We start from the raw sequence: 18,662 nt of genomic DNA, 5'->3' as shown, positions 1-18,662 counted from the left end.
CTGGCTTCAACCACAACTATTCTCTTAAGCATCCCTTCTTGGTCGAGCAAACGAGTGCCTCCCTAAAGGCCCTCCCAAGGTATCTTAGTTTGTACTATCTCGGGGCATATTAGGGGATCACAATGGGGATCACAATAGGGAACATGCAGGTAGCGGCCATCCCCCAATGAACACGAAGGAGAGAGGCGGACATAGTTCCCTGTGGGTTTAATCACTACAGGATGTAGGAATGGTTTAATCGCTGCAGGAAAAAGGTAGGGTATAATCAGCAAATTCATTGTTATACATATTCAAATATTTAGATTCAAATTTTATTATATATTTATCAGATTAATTGCCAATAGCAGAGATGGTGAGAGGTTTCTGTAATATGATATAATCAATTTAAAAGAAGAATTTCTTACAAGACCTAAACCGTTGAACAATCCTACAATCATGTATTAATTAAACACTGCATTTTAAATAATGAACAATATAGTTAGCCTAAAACATATTAACACTACTTTCCATATTAAAAATATATCCTAATTAAGGAGAGGGATGACCTAAACCTACGTGATCGAGTGCCATTATGTAAAATATATCCTAATTATGGATGCTGGTATATATGGTAGTGACAAAAAATCCTTGTTGCAGAATCATGATAGCAATGTGTAGTGATCGAGTGCTATTTTTTGTCGGTGTTTTGGAAGGGAGCATAAGTGTACCGTTAGGAAGGTGGTATAAAATGGAAGCTGAGAGGTATAAGGTTATGAGGTGTGGATTAGGATAAGATAGGGAGGTAAGTGATGAAGGATGTAATGGTGAAAGAGTAAGTTAGGATATGTTAGGGGTTTGGAAGGTAGGAAAGTGAATGGGGGGAGATAAAAGGATGTGAAGGATGGAATGGGGTTAGGTAGTTGAAGTAAAAGTAAGTGTGTATGAGGTTAAGATGTAGGATAGGATGTAGGAAAGTGGAGGAGGTTAAGATAGGGGATATGAAAGGTAGATGGAAGGTAATAATGATAGGAAGTGAGGTAAAGGTTACAAGGTGTGGGTTAGAAAATAGGGTGTAGGAAATGGAAGGAAGGGTCATATCACTTTGAGAGTTTTCACCAAGATGAGTAGCCCAAGTATGGACCTCAAATATTACAAGCCATGAGGATCCACTTGTAGTAGAGGAGCATATACTTGCATCTTGGGAGCTTATCAGGAGTTCGCCTTGAATTTGGGAAATACACATAGAGGAGATAGAATATTGATCAATACACATTACCTAGCCTCATCATGCATAAATACAACACATATCATGAGCCAAAGGATCATATTCAAGAGTTGCTTCATCTCCAATCCTCTACATTTTTAAGATCCACAAATGGGGTTGAGGATAAGTCTTGGTTACTTAGCTTGGACTTATGCTTTGGGTTGCATCTATATGTGAGCAACCTAAAGGCATAATTTTCAATGCAATTTTTGAGAGGACTTGCTTCCACCTTGTGGTACTGGGAGGATAAAATGCACCAACTCACATTGGAAACCCTCTCTAGATACCATTTTGGAGTGCTTCAAAGTGTGTTCTATTTCAAAATATTTTTGACAGAGATGCATAGATGAGTTTCACAATTTACATAATAAGGTTTCATAGTGGCTCAACATGAGAGTTATTTTTTGGAGTTCTTGTAGTTTGTAGATTACATTCAAGACAAGTTACTTGTCAATTATTTCATTAGGGGTGGAAAGCCCAAAATTTTAGTTTTCCTACACATGGCCAATCCAAATGAGTTTAGGGTTGCTATGGCAAAGTCTCTTATGGAAAAGGAGGTACATGGGAGGACACAAGAGGCATGAGAGAAGTTTGTAACCTTGATGAAGGGACTAAAGTGTCCATAGGCCTCCCCATCCTTCAAAGGATAATTTAGACTTACTATATGATTTACAAAGAAAAACCCAATAGTATCAATATTAGGGACAAAGGTCTACTAGAGCATAGTAGGGGCCATAGGGTAGTCACATTTGACCATCATCGACACAAGGATATTTTAGGTATGAGAGACTATAGGGCTATCAAGCTAGGCCTTCTATTACTCAACAACCTTTTAGGGGAGAATCTAGTGTTTTTAGTAATTAGGATCTTCTAATTATGGTGGGGCCTAGCCAACATAGGGTTATATGAGAGGCACATGTTATGTATATGTTAGTATCAGACAGAGAGTGCCCACAAGGTTTTAGAGTAGGTGGACACCATCCTAGGATGTCAAAGTAGATAGTTGATATGTGGGTCTTTACCAAACACACAAAGGTCAAAGGAAGATTCACTACTGTAACACTCACTTTTTGTGACACTCTCAAGAACTTAGGACAGTCACTCCTTTCGTGGCCATTGTTCTTCACACAACACTCTCTAACATTAATTATGATGATAGTGTACCTCCTTAAACCTTCCACCAACACCTAACTCAATACCAAACTCTTTCCCAATCTCGCTAATGGACTAATTAACTCAACTCACTGTGAAATTGTGATGGTCAATGCAAGGTTTAGGATAGTAGTAATTAGGATCTTCTAATTATTGTGGGGCCTAGCCAACATAGGGTTATATGAGACAGGGGTAAGTTCATTAGTGATATGTATTAGATTGTCATCAAAGTTTCATGTTAGTGTTACTTTGTATCAGCATTAACCACTTATTGTCATGGGAATCAACTAATAGACAACATAGATATTTATCATCAACCTCCTCTTTTTTCACCAAAGGGATTAAAATTTATTAAACACAACGAGAATTACAGAGCAAGAAAGTAGATACATAACCTAATCTAATCTCCATTTGCATAACCTAAGAAGGTAGATACAACTAAATAATTGCATGTGAAGGGCACTATTAGAAAAGAACTTATGTACCATGCTTGAATAGGATAGACCCTATAAATGTAACTTGTAATTTGAATATACCTTGAAGTGTGCAATATGGAAGGTTTGTATTCTTAATCTCCTACCCATTTCTTATTTTAAAAGATGCCATCTTTATTAAATATCTCCTCTATTAAATATCTTTATTAACTTGATTTCTCCTTCAATTCTTGATGAATGCTTGATTTCCTGTTCACTTGGAATTGAATTGATTTTATAATTAAGAGATCACTTGAATTGTAGGTAAACCCCTTCAAATGACAGGGTAGGCTTCCTTTTATACCTAATATATGTCTTGAAAGCATTTTATCCCGATGGCTTTAAATTAAAGTACTTTATCTTCTATCTGGTATTGATGGAGCAAAGGTTCTATTGCATCATCCTAGGATACATATTTCCATAGATACAACACAAGTTAAATGTATCCCAGGTCGATGCAAAGCAACCTCTGCTCCAGAGATCACCAGAAAATAGAGAAAGAACTTTAATTTAATGGCACCAGGATAAAAGTCTTTAATCAAGATAGATAAATGATATGCAACTGTATCTATTTGGAATGCATTACCCAAACATGGAAATCGAATAGTCGCCTTTGAAAAGAAAGTGGTATGATGAAATATTTAGGCATAAAATAGATGAAATGCACTCCATACTACTACTGCACAATATTTTGGTCGATGATATTTTAAAATAGTAAAGGAAGGTGTATGGAACAACCAAATTCTTATCATTATAAACAATGAGTATTTTAAGATCCTTTTATGATGTGTAAGTTGAGAATATTTTATGAAAGGTCCCTAAATGAATACACTTTAAACTGATTTTAGCAATGACTATCAGATGTAGACAAAATGAATTCTTTTTGGACTAGGATGGTACATAGAATCTACTATCAAAAGGTTTCTTTGGAAAGTATATGATTCAAAACTAAGGAAATGCAACTATTTACAAGTTTTAACCTTCTTAGATGCAAAATCCCTTATTTAGCCTCTCACAAACCCTTAAAAGTAGGGTTTCTCATATACCCCTCTTCCAAACACTATACCATCCAAATGATGATGGATTCACCTTTCATTTGAAAGGTCTAAACACTGTCAATCATAAAATGTGCCCCTCCTTAAGGTGGATTTGCTACTGCTGCTCCTTAGCAAGCAATTTCTCCACTCTTACATTCACCATAATGGACCTTAAGACATCATAATTGATTGGCTCTTCACTCCTAAGACCTTAAAAAGTCTTTAATGGCTTCATTGAGTCCTTTGGTCTTCCAAATGCACCTATACCAACTTGAATTCTCCTTCAATGCTTGATTGCTTGTTCACTTGGAATTGAATTGATTTTATAATTAAGAGATCACTTGAATTGTAGGTAGACCCCTTCAAATGATGGGGTAGGCTTCCTTTTATACCTAATATATGTCTTGAAAGCATTTTATCCTGATGGCATTAAATTAAAGTACTTTATCTTCTATCTAGAATTGGTGGAGCAAAGGTTGCATTGCATCGACCTATGATACATATTTCCACAGATACAACACAAGTTAAATGTATCACAGGTCAATGCAAAGCAACCTCTGCTCCAGAGATCACCAGAAAATAGAGAAAGAACTTTAATTTAATGCAATCAGGATAAATAATCTTGAAAGAATTGCATATGAAGGGCACTATTAGAAAATAACTTATGTACCATGCTAGTCTATGTGTAGCTACTACTAATTATTTCATAGAAATAGATACATGTGTTAGAATATGTTGAAATAGTAGCTAGCATGAATAGGACAGACCCTATAAATGTAACTTATAATTTGAATATACCTTGAAGTGTGCAATATGGAAGGTTTGTATTCTTAATCTCCTGCCCATTTCTTAATTTAAAAGATGATATCTTTATTAAATATCTCCTCTATTAAATATCTTTATTAACTTGATTTCTCCTTCAATTCTTGATGAATGCTTGATTGCCTGTTCACTTGGAATTGAATTGATTTTATAATTAAGAGATCACTTGAATTGTAGGTAAACCCCTTCAAATGACAAGGTAGGCTTCCTTTTATACCTAATATATGTCTTGAAAGCATTTTATCCTGATGGCATTAAATTAAAGTACTTTTTCTTCTATTTGGTATTGGTGGAACAAAGGTTGCATTGCATCGACCTATGATACATATTTTCACAGATACAACACAAGTTAAATGTATCCCAGGTCGATGCAAAGCAACCTCTGCTCTAGACATCACCAGAAAATAGAGAAAGAACTTTAATTTAATGCCATCAGGATAAAAGGCTTTCAAGACAGATAAAATTTGAGTTTGATTGTCATCATTTACTTTGTCAAATTCTTTACACGTAACTCCTGAATCAATTTCCTACTCACAAGAATTTTATTAAGTCTCAAATATAGGGAAACAGAAGGCTTCAAATAGAAAACTTGTACATGCAACTAAATCCATTGACTAATCAGAAGAACAAAATTAAGAAATGGTTTGATCATCTGAGAGATGTTGTAGACTTGCGACTCACCAGCTACTTAGTTTTTGCGGGTAAGAATTTTTTTTGTTTTGGTTATGGTTGTGGTGTTTGTAGGGAGACATTTACAAATTTATATCTATTTTCACTATTTAATGGTTTATGGGTTTCTAATGGTAATTTAATGTTCTTTCATATTTTTGTATATATTCTTTATAATAGCCTATTATATTGATTTTTTCTGTTATGGATAATGGTGTGGGTCAGACGGCTTTGCCGTCGGTGCATGAAAGCATTGAACGAGTTCTACTTTTAAAAATTACATGAAACATTTTTAATTTATTTGATTAAGTGTTATTTGCAAAAAATGATTATCAATGATGTTTCCCTTCTCCAAGAATTGTGTAGGATCTTTCCGTTAGATAATATGTAACATCGAATGACTAAATATTCTCATTATAAATGCGTGAATTAAAATTTATATCTATACGGAAGCAGAACATACAAGCTGAAGAGTCATGTGCAAGCAAATTTCATAAAAGAAAGCAAGCAGGCATTATCTTGAATGACATGGAAACAAGCTCATTAGCTGCCTAGAAGAGAGCAATTGGAGAAAAGCAGAGGAAAGTGTTTAAGGGTGATAAATAGATAGAGAGTATGCAATACAAACAAACAATGTCTAGAGTTTGTGATGTGACGTCTCTAATTTATGTCCAGAGGGACTAACTGGTTTTGGAGTTCCTGCGAAACCTATTGGGCCACGCTTTGGAGGAAATCAATATGTTCATGCAAGGAGCACCTTTTTTCTATTATGAGAATGATGATTTTGCACCAATGGATATTTGGAAGTCAATATCCAAAAATTTCTATAGTGTGGAACCAGAGTTGGCGGACTCAAAGTAATTTTCAGCTTTCAGAAGAACAAGAGGTTATGTACACAATCTCCCAATAGAAGGGCGATTTCAAGCATTACCTCTCCCCCCCATGACTATTCAGGAAGAACTTCCTCAGACAAAGGACTATTGGCCTCCATGGGATCAAAGAAAAAAATTGAAGCATAGACTCTACTCGATGTGGTGGTGTCCTTCGTGAAGAACCCTACACTATAATTAAAAATTCACGAGGGAAACTACAAGATAGTGAAGAGAAATACAATCTTGAAAAGTGGGAAGAATGGATCTTCATTTGGGTGGGGCCAAGTTAGGTGGCTCCTCTAGAGGTTGATGAGATAGAAATCATATTAGGATTTGAAAAAGACCACACTCGTGGAACTTCATGTGCGAGTGATCGATTGCGGTGTTTGGGTAATGCATTCCAAATAGATATAGTTGCATACCATTTATCTTTCTTGATATAAGCCTTTTATCCTGATGGCATTAAATTAAAGTACTTTCTCTTCTATCTGGTATTGGTGGAGAAGAGGTTGCTTTGCATTGACCTGATCTGCCACCTATCGACCTGACCTGCCACCTATTGGCAGGTTAGGTCGATGTAAAGGAACCTCTTCTCCACCAATACCAGATAGAAGAGAAAGAACTTTAATTTAATGCCATCAGGATAAAATTCTTTAATCAAGAGAGATAAATGGTATGCAACTGTATCTATTTGGAATGCATTACCCAAACACTGCAATCGATCAGTCGCACACGAAGTTCCACGATTCTAATATTTTTCAAATCTTAATATGATTTCTATCTCGTCAACCTCTAGAGGAGCCACCTGACTTGGCCCCACCCAAACCAAGATCCATTCTTCCCACTTTTCAAGATTGTATTTCTCTTCACTATCTTGCAGTTTCCCTCGTGAATTTTCAATTATAGTGCAGAGTTCTTCATGAAGGACACCACCACATCGTATAGAGTCTATGCTTCAATTTTTTTCTTTGATCCCATGGAGGCCAATAGTCCTTTGTCTGAGGAAGTGATTCCTGAATAGTCATGGGGGGGAGAGGTAATGCTTGAAATCGCCCTTCTATTGGGAGATTGTGTACATAACCTCTTGGTCTTCTGAAAGCTGAAAATTAATTCAAGTCTGCCAACTCTGGTTCCACACTATAAAAAAATTTGGATATTAACTTCCAAATATCCTTCGGTGCAAAACCATCATTCTCATAATAGAAAAAAAGTGCTCCTTGCATGAACACATTGATTTCCTCCAAAGCGTGGCCCAATAGGTTTCGCAGGAACTCCAAAACCAGTTAGTCCCTCCGGACATAAATTAGAAATGTCACATCAGACACTCCAGACATTGTTTGTTTGTATTGCATACTCTCTATCTATTTATCACCCTTTAACACTTTCCTCTACTTTTCTCCAATTGCTCTCTTCTAGGCAGCTGATGAGCTTATTTCCATGTCATTCAAGATAATTCCTGCTTGCTTTCTTTTATGAAATTTGCTTGCACATGACTCTTCAGCTTGTATGTTCTGCTTTCGTACAAATATAAATTTTAATTCACACTCAGATAATAATTAAATAAAATAAGAATTTGTAAAGAAAAGATTTAGTCATTCGATGTTACATATTATCTGATGGAAAGATCCTAGACAATTCTTGGAGAAAGGAAACATCATCTATAATCATTTTTTGCAAATAACACTGAATCAAATAAATAATAAATGTTTAATGCAATTTTTAAAAATAGAACTCGTTTAATGCTTTCATTCACTGATGACAAAGATGTTTGACCCACATCATCTCTTGCCGTCAAAATTTCGATGACAACTAGTGAAACATTCGACAAGGATGCTATATATCCGACGTCACTTCCATGTTAGACGGTCGTCAAGGAGCAATCATAGCATCCATTGGAAATCCGACAGAAATCCACTGAAATTTGTGGCTAGTGGTGCAAATATAGCCGCAGTCAGAGGAGTTCATAACATTGTCGGATGACCAACGTAAATGGCATCGTCGGGAAGCCCGACGACGTGTTGTCGATAGTAAAGTTGGTCGGAAGTCCGATGTTTGGTCGTTGCAAATCTGATAATTAGCCGTCAGAAATTAGGCCCAAATGTACTATTGTTTGAAATCAAATAGATCATTGAACTAGCAAAAGGATCTTCTTCGACAACAACAACTGGCAAGGGTGTAGCAAAGAGGAAGAATCCAGAGACTCATATTGCCCCTGTTACATCCGGTTCTGGCACTAATGATGAGCCCTCAAAGATACCCAAGACTTACATCAAAATACAAAGGAAGAAACCAAAGGAAGGGAAGAAACAAAAAGTAAAGGTCACCCCTCTGATACCTCCAAATAAAATTTTGAAGGAGAGGAATCCCACAGAGAAGAGGAAACTGATTAAAGAGTCTATATCTAGTCCCAGAAAGAAGAAGAAATCAGATATAGATACAACTATCGAATCTGATAAGAGTATTGAAGTCATTTCTCCTCTCTCAGTTGCTGAGTTGATTGATCAAATAACTAAAGATGGAATTTTGAGTAATATACAACATTACTATGTACATATGGATGATAAGGAACAAATGGAAATTAAGGAATAAGTTTTGTTATACTTAGATATATATAAGAAGGCATTAATAGAGATAGAAAGACAAATACGGGGAGATTTTTACAATCAAATAGATGCTAGAAGGTTATTTGCAGTTGAAGAGGATAAATATATAAAGATTTAGGAGTTGTTAACTATTTCTGGAGCTATCATAGACGATGAGATGCAACAATGTCTAGATTTTGCAAATAAAACAATTTTCTGGAGTAGACACCGGCATGTGAGTCTCATGGTAGGTAGAGTAAATGAAATAGTTAAGGAGACCCATGAGGCATGGGTAAAGTTCTTTGTAGATCAACCTAATTTCTTTGAAGACATATCAGTTGATGGCAAGGGCAATGATATATTAGGTATGGATTCACCAGTTTTGGAACATAAACTAATAGAGGACATTTCTTTGGTAGAACCACCTGTTACTGCACCAAGTGGCAAAGCCACTGATCTAAGTCACAAGGTTGAATCCTATGGGAAAATTTTTGACAGTCATTCATTGTTGGCACTCGGCTCATCCAATCAAGTTGATTTTGCACGGAAGAATATTGAGCAACTGAGTAGTTTTGAATTGATGTATGTTGTAGCTCAGAAGTTAAGGAAGGAAGGGACTTAAGACAAGCAGGTCATTGAGCAAGCCATCCCTGTTTTGCAGCAGCTTGCACTAAAGTATAAGGTAGATCTGATAGGAAGCCCATTTGGTAAATTGAAAGGGTGGACAGAGCATATTTCCAAAGAGTTTAAAACTCTTCAACGGGTATCACACTAGCAGTTGATTAAGAGGTATAACACAACCAGATTGGTAGCTTGTAATAATATGATTGCATCTGATAAGAATAATCTGATTGAAGAATTAAAAAGGATTGATGAGGCTCTCATTTTGTGTATTCATATATACCAGACTTTCTTTAACATATCACATTTTTAACAGTAGACCTAAATAATAAAATAAAGGTGGATAAGGAGGAAATTGAACAAATCCTAATTAGTTTTGATGGTACTGAGTCATTGACCAACTCTGTTGATGGTCAAATTTTTCTTTTTCAATCTAAGATTTCAGCCTTGGAGAAGGATAAGGACATAATCATCCAGCAAGCTAGAGAGTTAAGAGGATTGGTCAGTCCCTAGTTAAATACTTTATTGCTTCATAAGAGAGAGTGTATAGAACAAATGGTAAAGCCCACACCGACAGACCTAGCTGAGTAGAAAATTCATGCTTACTTGTTGAATGGGCTACTATCAATTTTGAGTACCTTGAAATCCAGCTTGGATATTTACTTGACATTCTTGAAGGGTCCTTATTTGGATATTTTCAAGCACATACAGATCCAGTAATCACAATTTTTCTTTCATTCTTTCATTTTTTTTACCCTGGCTTTTTCATTGATGTCAAAGGGGGAGAGGTTGATGTGAAAAATGTCAAGCGACCTAAGAAGTAATGTCTAGCTTAGGGGGAGCAAGATTAGTTTTGGGAGGAACCAATTTCAACACTTCACTTCAACGATCCATTTTTCACATGAGTGTTGCCATCAATGCTAAAGGGGGAAAATATTGGCAATTCACCCTCATCCGACTTAGTTGTGTTTTCATTGATGGAAACACACACCATTTTGGGTTAGACACTTAATTGACACTCACTGGCATTCAAGTCATCCTACATATAAAGGAATCAACAACCGATAGTCAAGGGAAACTGACAAACTGGGAACCGGTATATGAGGCCCACATAGGAGATTGATGTGATAGGTTTACATGGCAACAATCAGCGACATCGGTTGCAAATTTTAATGCATTTATTTTTGTCTAGGCCGAAATGCAAACGAATTTCAATATCATTGCAAGATGACATAAGGCATTTATGTTTATGTTTGGGAAGGGTATTTAAGTCAGTCTGATTAGGTCATTTTGGAGATATAGGTATGTAAAATTATGCGAGCGATCTTGATCAACAAAATGCAAATATAACATTATGTAGTTTGTCTTAGAGATTGGTTTAGAGGTTTGGGAAGCGAAGTTAGTTACCGATAAGGGAGGACATAGTGGAAACCAATACAAGTAGTGCTTTAACCGAAACTTATCCAACATAGCAAATGCATTCTCTTAGTTCAATATTTTGATTGTAAACTCCATATTTGGCATTTGTAGTCAGTGAGGCTCCTTTCATGATGAGCAGTGTGCTCTAGGTTGTTGACCTTCCTGCATGTGCAAGCCCCTGTTGTAATATTTATCCATTTGGCCAGTGGATAGATATTGTGGGTCACCAATCCCACCGTGGATTTTCCTCTTTGAGGTTTTCCACGTATAAATCTCTATGTTATGGTGTTTATTCATGTAATTGCATTGTTATTACTTGTTGTTACTTTCTTTCATGCATACCATTTATTAAGTGGGTATGTTAATAAGGTGAAAAATACTCTAACTGGCAGAAAACTAATTCAGCCCCCTCCCCCCCCTCTCAATGTTCTTGGATTTCAATAGTATGATGATATTAGAAATATAAACATACATGGTAAAAAAAGCATATGGCTAAAATGCAATATATACCTTTTGTCAAAAGTATAAAAATAGATTAATAAAACACTTTATAGAAGAGCATGTGTATATATAATAATGTAAATGTATGTTGTATTGAATATATACACTTTGCTGATGAATGAAAAAATAGGTTTTTAGAATTAAAATGCAAATAATAAAGGTATGTGATCATACATGCTCTTTTGATTATATCACCCTAAAAGGGACAATAGGAAAATTATAATGAAACACTAGATAAGGATTTCACAATGATGTGAAAAAGATCAAATTATTGGAGTAGAATGGATTCACAAACACCATTATCAACAAATTGAAATGAGAAATGATAGGTTGATGTCTCCTAAAACTATTGAGAGTATTGTATAAGGTATCAAATGATGGAGATATTAGCTAGCCAAGAGCGACACATGATGAAAAATGGCAAAAACAATTAAAAAAATATGTGAAATAGCCCCCTCATAAGACATTTTCATGAATATAAATGGGGGTTTTTAAATAAAACCATAAAATTATAAGGGTTGTGGATTATACAGACTTAAATGTTGATCATATTGAACCATTAAAGGTGAGATATATACAAATTAAATGTCACTATGTACAAAGTATAAAACATCAACATACATGCATACATACATACATGCATGCATGCATATACATATGTGTATTGTTGTGTGTAGTTGGCAAGCAAATGAGAGAAATATATACATAGTTTGATGATATATATATATATATATATATATATATATATATATATATATATATATATATATATATATATATATATATATATATATATATATATATATATATATATATATATATATATATATATATATAATGTGTGTTGTTGTGTTCACTTAAGTTGGTAAGAAAAATGACAAATATATACATAACTAATGGTTGTTGAGTTTGAAATTTGAAAATATGTGGGAATGCTTTTATTATTTGGAATTGTTGTCATTTTTGTATGAATTCATTTTAGTTGTTGAGTTTGAAATTATAAAAGTCGGTCTTTTGGAGCAACTTGTCTTATATTATAAATCAAATTGTATGTGTAGTTAATCACTTTCATTGGTCAACTACACATGCACATGCGAACATGTATTATTACATTTGCAAGATTTTACTAGACTTTTAAAAGTTTTCTGTTAGATAGTTAAAATGCAAACGTTATTTGGGAATTGAAGTGAACAAGGAATGAATGGCTATTAGAACATGGACAGTAACTTGAACCTTTACCTTATAACAATTGCATTGAATAATCTTTACTCTTCTCTCAAACTACATGTTTATTTACTTGATCTTCATATCTAACAACTAAATTTCCTTATGTCTTGTTTATATACTCCTTGATTTTCAAAGCTAACAAATATTATGGGATTGAATTTAAAATAAAAATAAAATAAGTTAGAATGATCCTGCAGCTCTCTCATCGTGATGATTGATAATTGAGTATGATCCGAAACATTGATGCAAAAAAATGTTATGCAATTGAATCGAGAAACAAAGACCATAATACTAATGGATTGTGGAAATCTAATCTCATTGAAAAATAAAATAAGTTAGAATGAAGGGTACAAGAATGATAAAATAGGGCATGTTTGACTCTAATCTTAACTGTCTCTACTAGTTATTATTTGAAATCTAGCATGTGCGTATTAAAATTCCACTTGTTATAGTTTTATTAAATGACAGCGGCCGCGACTCTCACCATTCTAGGCTCAACAACTACACGGCCTTCTAGACGTCATTAATTTCATATCTTTTTAACCTACATGTCTTCTTACCTAAATACGAGGAAGCTTCAAAAGTTTAAAAGACCGGATTTTAGTTTTCCAAGTCAACTTAGTACCTACTTTCTTCCTAAGCTCTCAATTCATTCTGAATCCTGAATTGAATTGGATTATAATAATCTTTCAATTCCGTGAAAGACGGGTCTCTGTCGACCCACAGAATGTCCCGTCAAAAGCCATTATTGATTTTTGATTTAGTGGGTTCCGCGAAGAACAGCAAAATGCTTGCTAAACATTCTATTTATTCATCACCCAAACCCCAAAATAATCGTACTAACATGAAGATATGTTCCTAAAAGTTCCGCAGAAGAGCACAAAGCCTCACCCATATCTGTGAGTAAAACCCATTTTCAAGATACCAAAATGAAGATATGTTCTCTGCTCTGCTTATGTGACTCACCCATATCTCTGAGCAATACCCAGGTATGTTCTATTGTATGCTTATGTGACTTCTGTTTCTGACTTGTTTTAATGGTGAAAACGTGTATTTTTACAGAGGTCATCATAAGTTCAAATTTTATAAAAGTAAATTATGTATTTTATTTGCAATACAATTGAATATTAGATCATTTTCTATATAGTCCTATATTACTGTAAATCAATTGTAGATTCACAAACAGATTGCTACTAAAAAATCGAAATCCATTTCAATCCATGCTAAAAACTTAACCAATGTTCAAAATTTGCAGAAAATGGTGTTAAAATTGACGATCGAGGACGAGAAAAGAAAGAGAAAGGTCCTCAAGGTGGTTACAGCGATCGAAGGTATGCTGCCTACATTTTCCTTTTCGCTCTAACCTTGGATTTCTTTGCTGGCGTAATGTGATGAATGAGAATTTTCATTTGCAGGGGTGGATTCTGTGGTTGTGGAGATGAACGAAAGCAAGATCACTGTTATCGGGAATGCAGACCCTGTGTGTGTGACGGGAAGACTGAGGAAATTCGGATTTGGCCACGCAGAGCTGCTCACCGTGGGTCCCGCAGAGGAGAAGAAAAAAGATGAGGAGGAGGATGAGAAGAAAGAAGAGAAAAAACCAGAAACTCCAAAACTTTTTTATGTCTACCCGCCTTGTAATGGTTACGGTTACAGTTACGTCAGTGATGAGAATCCCAATGCCTGCACTATCTCATAAATTCTTAGCTTCTCTGTTTTCCAACGACGGATTTCCCCTTCTTGTTGTTAGGCAGAGCTTAGATAATCTCCCTGCTTTGGGGGTAGATAACCGTACGAGCTATCGGAAAAGGACGTGACTTAGTTAAAAGAGCAGAAATTTGGCGGAAAAGTGTGCACTGTAATCTAGTATTTTGTTGTGTCGTAATTATACCCAGCTTTTAGTTCACGATGTCATATTTTTAAGAGTTTTATGTTATCTACCTTTTCAGTTTCTTCCTCATCTTGTCTAGTTTGGTGGGTTATCATTTAAAATTACAGTCAATATCAAAAGGAGGATAGTAAAATATATGTTACATAATACTATAATATATTAGAAAGTATAAATTAAGGAATGTGAAAATTGAATTTAGTAGAATTAGGTTTGTGGGCATTGAGGATGTTGCAATTTAAGATTCAAAGGTTGTAATTTATAATGAAATTGTGTTTGTCAACAATTTGATTTTTCTCAATTATGATTTGCAATGTTGTGTATGTTTGTTTTAGATTTGTTTTGTAGGCCAACATAGTTCTACGTTTGACAATGTTGTGTATGTTGATTCATTACTAATAATTATATGGGAGATAGGCCAATGTAATCCCCTCGTTGATATAGTTGAATTATAGGGCACCATATTTATTGAAATTCCTCCACTATGATTGAAGATATGGTTACTTGGACTCAGTGCATTGCAAGTCATTATAATCTATTTTGTTTGAGTATAAAGAATATCTAAAATTCTTCTTTGGGATTAACCAATGAATAATTTGCAATAATCTCACCCAGTCCTTCTTGCTAGAAGGGCTTAATTATTACAACATCAAAATTGTATCATTGTAACAATGTTGGTTTTTATGTCCATTGACATGTTGAACATTGATTTTTGGATGAATATAGAATTGGTGTCCCATATTAATGCACCCTATGTAACCAATGATGGGACCTTATTTTCTCAAATATTGCAAATTTATTAAGTACCTTTTCTATACCTTGTACGATTAAAACATATCCATACTTTGAAAGAAAATTGTTAAATCTAAACAACACTTTTTAAAGAACCAAACATGTAAGATGGGATAAATAGGATAAATTTGAGATTACATGATATTGTAATTTATATACCACTATTTATTTCATTCCACTGAAGCATTTACAACATTCATCCACCAAACTTGCATGACAACATGCCAATAAAACACAATCAAAGCTTACAAGCTCAAGATATGTTCAACATTGCTTCATTAGTACAGAGAGTAATAAAGCATCCTTACAATAACCCTTTTGTCAATATCTTGGAATCATAATATTCCATGAGATCACATTAGTTTGAAACATTTTGTCAAACAATCAATGTGCCTTGTGTATACTTTTGCACTTAGCATATTGCAGACACCTAAAAATGTCTCATTGCTCATGTACTAATTAATCATCCTATTAGTTAAATAATTATTTATTTATTTAATTAATCTAATTAATCTTAGTCTTCAGAATTAATTTAATCATCATTATAAATGTTACTAATTATTCAATTTTCATCCCCTTAATCATTTTAATCATTTAATTCAATCCTCAAATATTAATTAAATATTATTTATTTAATTAATTATGATTTAATTCCTTAATTAAATAATCTTTATTATTTAATTAATTTCATTTCTAATGATCGAATAATTTCATTTAAATTATTTAATTAATTAATTCATCTTCCAAATCCCTAAATTCATATTTCATCTAATTTCATTTCTCCCAAATTTGCATTTCACCAAATTTTAAGTTAATGTGCATTTCAATTTTATCATTCGAAAATCAAATTCAAATTTAAATAAAAATGAAATTGAATTTCAATTCAAGAATCCTACAACACATGTTGAAAATCATGATTGATTAATCAAATCAGTTAACTAGTTAACTCAGTTAACTCTTCAATTTCCACTTTTCACTCTCAGTCACCTTTCTCTGACTAACCAATCTATTCATTCATCTCTCAATCAATTCATTCTTCTCCTCAATCAATTCAGTTAACTAGCTAATCAATCCAATTATCCATCCAATCAATTGAGTTATCTCTTCAATCAATCTACTTAATAGATCAATCAAAAGGAGTTAATAGATCAATCAAATTAGTTTAACTATCAATTAGCAATTCAGTTCTATTTCTCACACAATCTGTCTCAAAAATATATAAAAGCAACCTCATTTCTCCATTTCATTGGAGTCACGATCTTTGAAATTATTGTGTCTAATCTATGCAAGAATACCAGTGCGATATCTGAGAGCCACCTACAACGCAATTTTGGAGAAGAACAATGGAAGACATGATGCAGAATATGGAGTTTCATGTGATTAATTGATTTAATTATGCATCCATTTCACTGAATTATGTTTAGAATTGGCTAGATTAGTTAAGGAATCCATGAGTTTCCTTTTAGTCTAATTAGCTCTATTTTTTTATAATGATTTTAAGCATGAAAACATTGGTGAACCCGCCGTGAAACAACAACTGATTTATTTTCTTGTGTTTTCTATTGTTTTTTTGGTTTCTAGAAATTCTGTATGGAAGGACATGAAGAAGCATGCATTCACCCTGACAGAAATATGGATTCATTCAAAACATTGTGCATTTGCCAAAAAACATTGCATATTCACCAAAACATTGTGCATTCACCAAAAATGTTGTGCATTCACCAAAAAAGTTGTGCATTCATCAAAACGTTGTGCATTCATTAAAAGCACTATGGATTCACCAAAAATGTTTCACATTTGCCAAGAAAATTGTACATTCGCCAAAAAAATTGCACATTCATCAAAAGTGTTGGACATTCATTCATAACATTGCACATTCATTCATAACTCTCTATTTTGTAGGTTTCCAAATTTTATTTTGAAATTTCTCTATGAATTTATCTCACATTTGCCTTGACAGGTTGGCACATTCACTTAAACATTAATGCACATTCATGCTAACAAAAATTCCCATTCGCTATCATATTATTGCACATTCGTGTTGATAACATTGCACATTTGTTGAATATTTTTGAGTTTTTGTTTATGTATTCTTTCTCTATTATTTAGTTTTTTGGTTCTTTTAATGTTCTGTTGCAGTGTGTGGCGAAGAAGAATAGGGAAGGCACGATTAGTTGAAGATTGTTGTTATTAAACTACTAATGTGCCCTTGCAAGATTTTTAGATTTAGCTCATTTTTGGATTTGGATTAAAAAATGAACATGCATGGCTGAACATTTCAATTTTGTGTTTAAAAAAAATGTGAAACACACTCTTGAATGATTGGGCTTAAAATTGAATAACACAAACTCATCTTTGGATTTTGGGTTTAAAATGAACATGCACCTACTTTATGTTTAGAATAGCTCACATACTGCAATATTAAAGGAAAATAATTCTAGAGTGCTTGCTCTTTGTCTTGGGTGGACCTACCATTGCATGAAGTACCATATCACCCACATTCAGGGTCTTGGGAGATTGGGAAAAGTGATAACAACAACCACCTTTTTATTTGCAGTAGTTTAGTGCTATTATTGATGGGGATTGTTGGAATCAAGGAACACTGAGAAGGGGGGTGAATCCATGTTCTACTAGTAAATAAATTTTCAAACTTATTCTCAAACCACCAGAAGAAAATGCAAGATAGTAAAATGTATGAACACAAGATAATCAACCACAAAATCATAACACCAATAATTTTACATGGAAACCTAGAAAGGGAAAATCCACAGTGGGATTGGAACCCATAATATTCATATACTTTGATCAGGTGTACATAAATATTATAAAAGGGGAATGTACATGCATTTAGGCACACTACCTAGAACCAAGAGTTCAATTACAATATGGAAGTCTCACTAACTTATAGATCATTTATAATAATAACTACAATTATTGAACTCCAAAATATCATAAAACAATGCCTGGACAAGTTTTGATTAAGTCCAAAAAGTTTGACTATAAGACCTCTGCAACTCTGCCCTATTTTGCTTTCGAGTCAGCTACAGGATCAAGAATGCGCACGTGAAACTACGCCAAATAGGTTCTTCAATCACTACTCCCTCATATCATGCAATAAAAAGATCTCCTACATTGGTCATATATATCCACAATCACAAAATAAAACATTCACCAAGTCATCCATCCATAATATGCAATGTGACGTGTAACCAAGTTTTAGTTTAGACCATATCTCTAAAACATTTACAGATCAACCAAATGATGTTTAAATGATTTTTGCATGTCAGCCCTATCATCCCATGCACGAATCTAACAACCTCAATCATTGCAAAGATTTCAAACCAAAAGTGTTGTGCTTATCCTA

This window comes from Cryptomeria japonica, chromosome 11 (genome assembly GCF_030272615.1).
Source record: "Cryptomeria japonica chromosome 11, Sugi_1.0, whole genome shotgun sequence".
Taxonomy (NCBI): domain Eukaryota; kingdom Viridiplantae; phylum Streptophyta; class Pinopsida; order Cupressales; family Cupressaceae; genus Cryptomeria; species Cryptomeria japonica.
Note: the sequence above shows the minus strand (reverse complement) of the source record.